The sequence below is a fragment of the Corvus brachyrhynchos genome, unplaced genomic scaffold, assembly GCF_000691975.1.
Source record: "Corvus brachyrhynchos isolate BGI_N302 unplaced genomic scaffold, ASM69197v1 scaffold101, whole genome shotgun sequence".
NCBI lineage: Eukaryota > Metazoa > Chordata > Aves > Passeriformes > Corvidae > Corvus > Corvus brachyrhynchos.
In genome coordinates this window covers 21,850,607-21,859,800 of record NW_008237239.1, presented here as the reverse complement: position 1 = coordinate 21,859,800, position 9,194 = coordinate 21,850,607, and positions in this window count along the sequence as shown.

Sequence of the window (9,194 nt, the reverse complement as noted above, 5' to 3'; positions counted from 1 at the left end):
CTATATGAAAGGTACTTGGCATTCGATAGAATGTGTATTCTCTAGGGTGATATCCCATAGGCATTTTGAGTCAGCAGAGCAGATTGCAAACGTTCTTCTAACCTGAAATCAGGGAAAAAGCAGCTTAGTGGAGTAGAGCTTCCTCACAATAAAAATTTGCAGGAATATTGCAGTGAAAAGTGGGAGGAATGGCTCTTGCCCATCCTGTGTCTTATATCCACCCTCCTGTCCTCTTTACTTGTTTTGTCTGCCTGATGCCAAGGAGCTGGGCTGTAGTGATGGCTCCCAGCTCCATGCAGGGAGAAATGCTGAGACAAGGTGGGAAGCACAGCTGTGGGGTGAATCTTCTCCATCATCCTTGGATTTCATGGCCTAAAACCCCTTCTCCTTATCTCTGAGGGACACAAGTTACATCTCCATCCATGGAGCAGGAAGGTGCTTTGCTTACCGACGGTGTGTATGATTTGCAGGACCTAAACACAGTCATTAACCTGTAGAAATGTTAATGTGTCTGGATTTTGGGTTTTTGGGTTTTTTTTCAAACTGGCATTCCACATGCTCTAGAAGTCAGAGGTGATAGGAGATGTGAAATGAAATTGAGAGTGTCAGGCTTTGATTTTACTGGATTGCAAGAAGAATGGTTAAAAGAAAATTGTAGTTGTGAGTGCCAGATTTTTCTTCTTCTGATACTTTTTTTATTTCTCCTAGACACTGGCATAAAACCTTTCCTTTTCATTATTATATCAGATGAAACCAAGGGATTTTTTCCCCGCCCATTAGAAAAAAATTAACAGTTTCAAGCTTTCAGGGTAGTCAGTAATGGCCAGCACAATGTTTAATCAAATTTAGAAGACGAATTGGACACCTGACCCATGGCTTCCAGATATCATTGGTTCCCACTGAGGTCCCTTGGACAAAGCCTTCCACATCAGGCTGAAGATATTAGGAAGCCAAAAGGAGCAATGTGCTGTGGTGAACCTGGGCATTTTCCTCTGGGCCTTGGTTGCCAGGCAGAATTCTCACTAAAGGCAGCAGAGGGGAATTCTGAATTCTAAGTGGCCTTTGTAACACTCAGCATTGCAAACTCCTAATTTGGGTGTTGGCTCTGGCCCGGGAAGGGGTTGACATCATTCCTCCTTCCCGAAAGGAGGCGTGAGAAACTCCCTGAACTTTGATGGGGCAGGAGGATACTCCATGGCCTGGCTGGAATAAAGAACGAGGAGCAGTGACTATGAAGTTGGGCATGGATGGGCCTGAGTACAGGGAAGCAAAGGCAAACTCAGAAGTTTCCTGGTGGAAGCACCAACCCCTCCAGCAAGTGCCTGTGCCAGAGGTGACTGCAGAGATGCTCTGGGGAGGTTTCTGTGTTTTACCGCCCTGGAACAAAATCACGGGGCCTGGGAAAGTCACCACAGGCAAGCTAAGAGATCTCAGCATACTCCTGCATGTGGACCTGGGTCACCACATCCATGGGAAAGTCTGTTTCCTGCAGGCTCTGACCCTGGTCCTGGTGCTGACAGGGATAACCTGGAGGGCTTACAAAGCCCGTGTCCCTCCAGGCACTGACAGACAGCTCACCTGACAGCTCCATGCTAACAGATGCTGGGAAACAGCACTTCTGGCTCAGCTCTTGGAGCAGGTGATGGATCCAGCTCTCCTTCTTAATGTTTGCTTCATGTGAACAAGTCTAAGGAAAGGCAGACATCTGTAATCACTCAGCTCTGCTGCTGAGACGTGAAGGCATGGCCTTGCAGGCACTTCTTAGACAGCAGGCTGGGTTTAAAGCCAAATTCAGAATATGCGATAGAAGCAGCCTTTTCCCATTAAACCACATTTGTAAAAATAATTCCTGGGGTTTTACCCTTGTGCAATTTCACTTTAAGGCCTTATTACTCTCCTCGTCCCTGAGGTCGGGAGAGGATCATGCTGTTGGACAGCAGTCACATCCAAGAGGCAGCAGGCTGAGTGAACAGCTTTGGTTTTTCGAGCTGGAAGCTCCAAACTGAGGAAGGCAAGGGCCAGAAGCTGCTTGCAAAGCTGCTGAGAGATTCAGGAAGCTGTGGTGTCATCACTGAGCCATCAGGGCTGTGCCTCAGGATGTGCCCTCTGTGCTGGTGGTGGATTGACACACATTCCCACTGACCTACATTAGAGGGATTCATGAGTCACACATTAAAAAGAAATCATTTCTCTAATGAACAGACTGCTGTTACTGAGATGGGAATTTTGCATGAGATACTAAGCAAAAGCCTTTGATTATTTGAATGTAATGATGTACTTCTAACATAGCATTAACCAAAAAATAACTGGCATTCGGCCTTTATGCAGATATTCATGGCTTTCAAGACACTTTATGGATGGATTGATTCTGTTCAATCAACCAAGACATAGAAGAATTATCTCCTTCTCTAGGTCTACAGTGAGTCAATAAAAAAGGGAACAGGATTTCCAAAACTTACTTTTGACTGAACAATGGAAGAGCCTTAAGAGAGGCCTGAGACTCAAGTGTACCCAGTGATAAAAAGTCAGAGGTAGGAATTTTTAGGTCAGGAACAGATTGTTTCTCTTTTTTTGATGAGATATTAATGAAGACTTCATTAATCCTGGGATGCACCATGTCATGTATAATACAGGAGTTCAGATGGATGGAGCACAATGTTCTCCTCCAGCACAGGGATCTGAAGTGGTGAGATCTGGATTGGAATTGTGACAGCTCCCAGAGTTAGGGTGGGATCCAGCTGGGAGTGGCTCAAAGGGACACGCTGGCAGGAGAATTGGTTTGGTGGCAGGGGATTGATCTTTAAGGTCCCTTCCAATGTAAACCATTCTATGATTTTATGAAAAAAGCATTGAAAGCATTCAAAGCTTTGGCAAGTGGGAATTTCCTGGGTGAAGTATTTGGACAAACATTTTTTTCCACTTGAAATGGATAGATTGTGTCAGAACTTCTGGGAAACAACACAGCTACACCCCCTTGTACTGCTGATAAGCAGACACTCCCCCGAGGCTAATCTCAATTTGTCAGGGGCATGTGTTTTAACTACTTAATCATTAGATAAAAGACTTTATCTCATGTACAGCATATTCATTCCTCTTCAAGCCCTGTTTCTCCCGTTCTCACCTCCGGGAATTTTAAACCCAGAAACCTCACCTGAGAAGGTTCTTTAAATAAGGGGTTGTTTGCCCGTGTCCAGGCGGGAGCTGCCTGCGGGGCAGGAGATGCTGCCGCAGTTCCAGCCGGGAGCTGCAGATGGCAGGATTGAACTGCGGACTCCGCTCGGACCAGCGCTCGCTGCTCTCCCAACCAGCAAACGCCTTCAGCCGAGGGAGCGAGGTACAAGCACCTTGTGGGTGAGGCTGGGAGCACCAAGCACACAGCTTCCTTTGGAGGTGTCCAACCCCTCTTGGAAAAAGATTCTTTTCCGCCACAAGCACAGAGGCTCGCAGCCAGTGTTGGTACTGCGGGGTTGTCCTGAGGGTGCCGCACCCACCTCCTGCCGCACACGGAGGAGTAGAAAAATGCGCAGAGAAAGGCACCGAAGGTAATCAAAGTCTTCTGAGCAGCTGCTGGTTGAGGAATCATTAAATATAAGGATATCTTAGTCTGTAGAAGAGCTGCTTACAATGATGAGAGCAGGTGCACAAAAAACCCCCCGCTCATTGTCCTGTAAGAGAAGAAGCAGGAGCAGCAGATAAATCACTTACTGGTGTGTTCAAATAGGCCAGATGAGATACTGCTTTCCATGGCCTGGATATGGAAGAGCTCATCTCTGTGAGGTGCTGGGGCTGCCAAACCCTTGCCGAGCTTTGAAAAGTCTTTGGGCAGCTTCATAGAGAGGAATCAGTCAGGGAGTACCATGCACAAAGGCATCCCTTCCTGTTCATGAGGAAATTAGTTCCAGGCATTAAACCCTTCCCAGGGTCTGCTGTTGGAGTCAGGAGACTTTCAGCTGGCCTGATCCAGCACTTCAGTGGCCTTGGCCCAGGGATCCAGTTTAGGGGATGCTGTGAGCTGCTCAGCTTTCAAATTCAGAAGTCCTTTTCCAGGACAAAACTCAAGCCTGTGACCCAGCTACATTGCAGGAGCTCAGAGGCAAGAAGATCAAAAAATGTACTTATAAAAAAAAGAAAAACCTTTGACCTTTAAGTGGGTTTTGAAGGGGAGAAGGTGGGATTCCTGGATCGGGGTTTCCAAAGGCATGGGGTGGCAGCCTAGCATTTTGTCCTTCAGCCTCTTTGCACTGAACTGGAGCCAGTAGGGAACGGCAGGGTGAGTCCCTGGTGTTAGGATTGTTGAGCTGTAGAGCACCACTGAAATATAGAATCATTTAGGTTGGAAAAGACCTTTAGGGTCTTTGAGTCCAACCATTAACCCAGCACTGACAAGTCCCTAAGTGCCGCATCCACATGTCTTTAAATACCTCTAGGAATGGTGACTCAACCACCTCCCTGGGCAGCCTGTTCCAGTGCCTGGAAACCCTTTTGGTGAAGAAATTTTCCCTAATATTCTTCTCCTGTTGCCTATTACTTGGGAGAAGAGACCAACCCCCAGATGACTACAAACTCCTTCCAGGTAGCTGCAGAGCACAGTAAGGTCCACTCTGAGCCTCCTTTTCTCCTTGTCAGCGTTTGACAGGCAGAGCTTGGGCGTGTTTCTCACCTCCAGCTGGTGCATCGGCCAGGCCCTTGCTATTTGGGTGCTGCATCTCTTCCATGGTCTGTATCCCACAGCGCAGCCCCAGCAGTTGGGGAGCCTGGGTTGCCCTTGGCTGTCCAAGTGCAGAGCAAGGCTGGAGCAAGCAAGCCCTGGGTTCAGCATGGCTTTCCTACCAAAAGATCTAGTTAATGGGTCTGGATCTGTGTGATGAGGAGGAGGAGGAACAGAAGTAAAAGAAGAATCAGACCAACAACATCCGAGTTGCCTTTCTCAAAACCTATTTTCTCTTTGAGGAAAAGCAACTCTTTTCCCATTTTAATTCGGCTAAATTGGCAATATGGGAACAGCCCTAATTCGTAGCCATTTCCTGGCAGGGTGAGATTTAGTGCAGCATGGTGGGGATGGTAGCAGCAGCACCTTGAAAACCAATAGGGGAGAGTGGCAGGATCTCAGTACTAAACCCTGCAAGTGCTGATGCCCCACTGTTAACAACTAGATAATAGGAAATGATGATCAGTGACTGCTCGGGTCCATTGACTGGCTTCTTGGCATCAGCCAAGCAACCTTTTATGCTCTTCCTGACTGGACTTGATATTCAGGCTTTTTAGCTTGCTGGCTGGTCTGGTTGGAGAAGAGGGCTCAGTGCTCCTGTCTGTAGTCAGATTTCTGCATGTCTGATAAAACAAGAGGAAATGGCCTCAAGTTGCACCAAGGGAGGTTGAGGTTGGATATTAGGAAAAAAGTTTCATGGAAAGGTTTGCCAAGCATTGGAACTGACTGTCCAGGGAAGTGGTGGGGTCACCATGCCTGCAACTATTAAAAAGGCAGGTGCAGTGGTGGGAGTGACATTACAAGGGAAATGGAGCATGTGCTGATGTGAGATCATTTGCAAGATTGTCAGGAGCCAGTGAACAGGACTATCAAGGTGGAAAAACCTGCTGCTGGCTAGTTAATAACTATGGGAAATGAATAGTCCTACATGTTTCTGACCACCTGTGCTTCGTGAAGTTATGCAGGCAGAATAAGCTCTTCCTCACCTTGTGTAGCTAAATGAAGAAAAGTCACTTGGTAACTGACAGGCCAGAGAGCAGAACAAGTCTGATTTTTGCTTATGCCATGCCCTGGCTTTCTGCTGTGGCAGGGGACAGGCAGAAGGCACCTACTCAAATGCTGGCCTTGGCTGTCCACACTGGAAAAGGGTCAGCCTGGCCCAAAGCAGCATCCAAGCAAACACTGACCAATGCAGGTAAGGATGTTGGGACTTTTCCTTCAGCAGCATGCACTGTCCTGCTTCCAGATCCTTGGTAATCTCCATGTCCAGTGCCTAATCTCCCCTTACCCTAAATTTGCTCAAGGCCTGGCTGGAATCCATTGCTTGGGTGGCAGAGCATAATTCTATTTATTGGACTGCTTTTCTATAATTGCATTTGCCTGTTGTTAGCCCTCTAATCTGCCTTTTCCCAAATCTCATGCAGTCATGCTGGAATCCATTTATGGCTGCATGTGCAGGGAGGGCCCTGAGGAGGCAGCTGGACACACGTGTGTGTGTGTGTGTGTGTGTGTCCATGCACACGTGTCCAGGGGTGAAAGCACACCTCCTGGCATGGCATGTCCTGGGCAGTGGCTGCCTCCAGCCCTCACTGGGCTAAGCTTTGCCTCCACGTGACAGTGGCTCCCATCCCAAGTAATTTTGTGAAGCTGCCGTATGCCAGAGTCATCTGTTCTGCTTCAGAAAAAGGCTGAGCAAAGGGCTTTCTCCACTATTTGTTCATACCTACCTCACGGGGGGAGGTAAACCAACAGGAGCAGAGGTAAGGCAAGGCCTGGTGCTGGTTGTGACCTGGGCTGTTCTGTCCTGCTCCATCACAGCAGAGCCACTGTCACACTGACAGGACCCACCTCCAGGGGCTTGCTGCTCCAGGCAGGGATACAGCCATTTGGCTTCATCACTTTCAGGAGGAAGGTTTTGCAGCTGTGAGCTCCAATTGTGGCTTGGGAATCTCTGTCCCTTATCCTGCCCTCATGTGGGAGAGCCTCCTGCCTCTGCCCCACATGCAGGGCCCAGGGATGCTCGGCTGTGTGAGCTGAGTGGGTGCTCCAGGCTGGTGGGCATCCCACTCCCAGATTAGCAGTGCTTCAGGCAGGGAAGTCAGCCCAGGAAAGCTCCTCAGGGGCTCTTTTCCTGGGAGGTCTCTCATCTATTCCTGGAGTAACCCCAAAGACATTTTGCACAAGAGCACATGGCCCTTGACCGTGCAGTTTTCCTTGGACTGTGATGATGTTGAGCAAAGATCAGTGCAGTGCTCTGCTGGTCCCCCTGCTCTGTGCCTCCCACAGGGACTGTTTCTTCCACCCTGAAGAGATCTGCTCCTGCTCTCCCTCTCTATCTGCAGCCCCATCAGTCCAAGAGCAAACACACCAGAAAGCTTGATGTGAACTTGCTTGCAAGAACAATAACCTGCAGGGATGGGGCTTTGGCTGCTGGTATACAATGTTTGGCTTCACAGATGTTTTTGTGGGATTTTATTTTGTTTGTTTTGTTTTGTTTTGTTTTGTTTTGTTTTGTTTTTCCAGGAAAACCAGAGGGACTGGGTCACAGGGGAGAAGGGGATCTCAGCATAAATTTTGTTAGAAGCATTACAGTAAGCAGCCCTCCAGCACTTGAGCTGGATCATAAATTTTGTTTAGGGGGAAAAAAGAAGCACAGAAAAAAAACATTCATTGAAGAGGGTCTAACAAGCTTTGCCCTGAAACACGCTGGAGTGTTTTTGAACAGTGTAATGCAAACCCTCCAAAGAGCAAGGCAGTGGAAGAGCTGCTGTTACAGATGCCCTGAGACCCAGCTAGCTTAACTCCTTTACTGATCTTCCCTGGAAATGAAGAGAGGTTAAGGGAAACAGATCATAAACAGCAGAGACTTTGAACACATGAAAGCTGGGATGACAGTTTTAGGGAAGACATCTCAATGGAAGCACAGTGCCCACCTCCCCAGGGTTTTAGCCAACAGGCATTAGTAACCAAACACCGACTCCACTTTCCTGGCACTGAATCAGGAGGTGAAAGTCCAGCTCCTTGTCTCTGCAGGAAGGGGCAGGTCGGGCAGCAGTTAAAGTGGAAGGGAGGAGCTGCATGTGAGTGCCAGACAGGACAATCAGGGCTGGACTGCAGCTCTGGGCACCTCTTGGGAGTTTGGGTCCTTTGCAAGGCAGACCAGTTAGCACCACACCTTCACATTAACTCTGGTCTATGCTAGACTGTGACTACTTTCCTATTTGGCATCCGTTTCCAGATCCGATCTTTAAAATTCTAAAGAAAATTGCCCATTGTGCTCTGCTGAGACACCAACCTGTGCCAGTCCCAGGTCAGAGGCGTCTCCACTGCCCAGGGGAAGCAGGCAAGGAGAGACTCCAGTCTGAACACTTGCCTGCTGCTGCTTGTCCTCTGCCCCTGGGTCCCCAAGGCTCTGCTGAGGGAAGCAGTGGCATCTCTTTGCTCCAGAAGAAGTTAACACTGAGCTAACAGTGGCACAGAAATGTGCTGCATCTCTTTTTGAATTGCACAGCTGCAGCTTTGCATTTTTGAAGGTTTAGCACCTAGGGAATAAGAAATGTCAATATTACCATATAGTTTTCCTTGGGTGATACAAAATCCTCCAGCTGCCAGGTTAATTTAAAGCCAAAAAGGAAATCAAGTTTAATCACAATTTTGTGATCATTTTTCCCCTCTCACAGGAAAACTTCCCCTGGCTATGCTAAAAAGATGTTAGATGTTTCAAGGACATTGATTTGCTAGAGAAAAACTTGCATTCCTCGAGCTGAACATCTCCCTGAGCGAGGGAGGAGGGCATATCCCAGGATCAGGAACCAGGACCTGCTTGAAATACATGCATTTCAAGTTTTTATTTTAGATCAAGAAACTGCTCTTGGCTTCCTGGTGGCCTTCAGACAAGCTAATGATCACCCTTGGGAAATGCAGCTTCTGAAATCACTTCCAAGCTGCCTCAGCCCGCACAGGCAGTCACCCAGCCTAGAGCAGCACCTGCCTTGGGGTGCTAGAACACCTCGAGAGGCACCGCCACCCCTCATTCCCAGCACAGCTTCTCCTTTGCAGCTGGTCTGGAACCCTTGGGAACCAGCCCCAGGAAAGGGCTTTCCATTCCCCATTCCAGTTTGAAGGGGAGGGAAGGTAGAGGAACAGGGAGATTTGGAACAGGGAGATTTGAAACAGGGGAGGGGGAGAAGACTCTTGCCAGGGGAAGAGCCAGAAGAAATTCCAAGGAGGTGTGAGATTTAGAGGGCCAAAGGCCCCAGCCATCATTAGCAAGAGGAATCCAGCACAGCACTGCTCAGGAGGGGCAGGGCTGTGAGTCTGCAGGGTGGAGGGCAAGGGAATGGAAAGGACTGGAGAGGACATTGATTTTCTTAGAGGAAAAAGTGAGCAAGAATGACATCAATGGAAAAATATTTTCTGTCTCTCTCCCTTTCTGTCTCACGGACAAATATAGCCCTACACATTATGCAAAGGCAGTGTTCAAGCA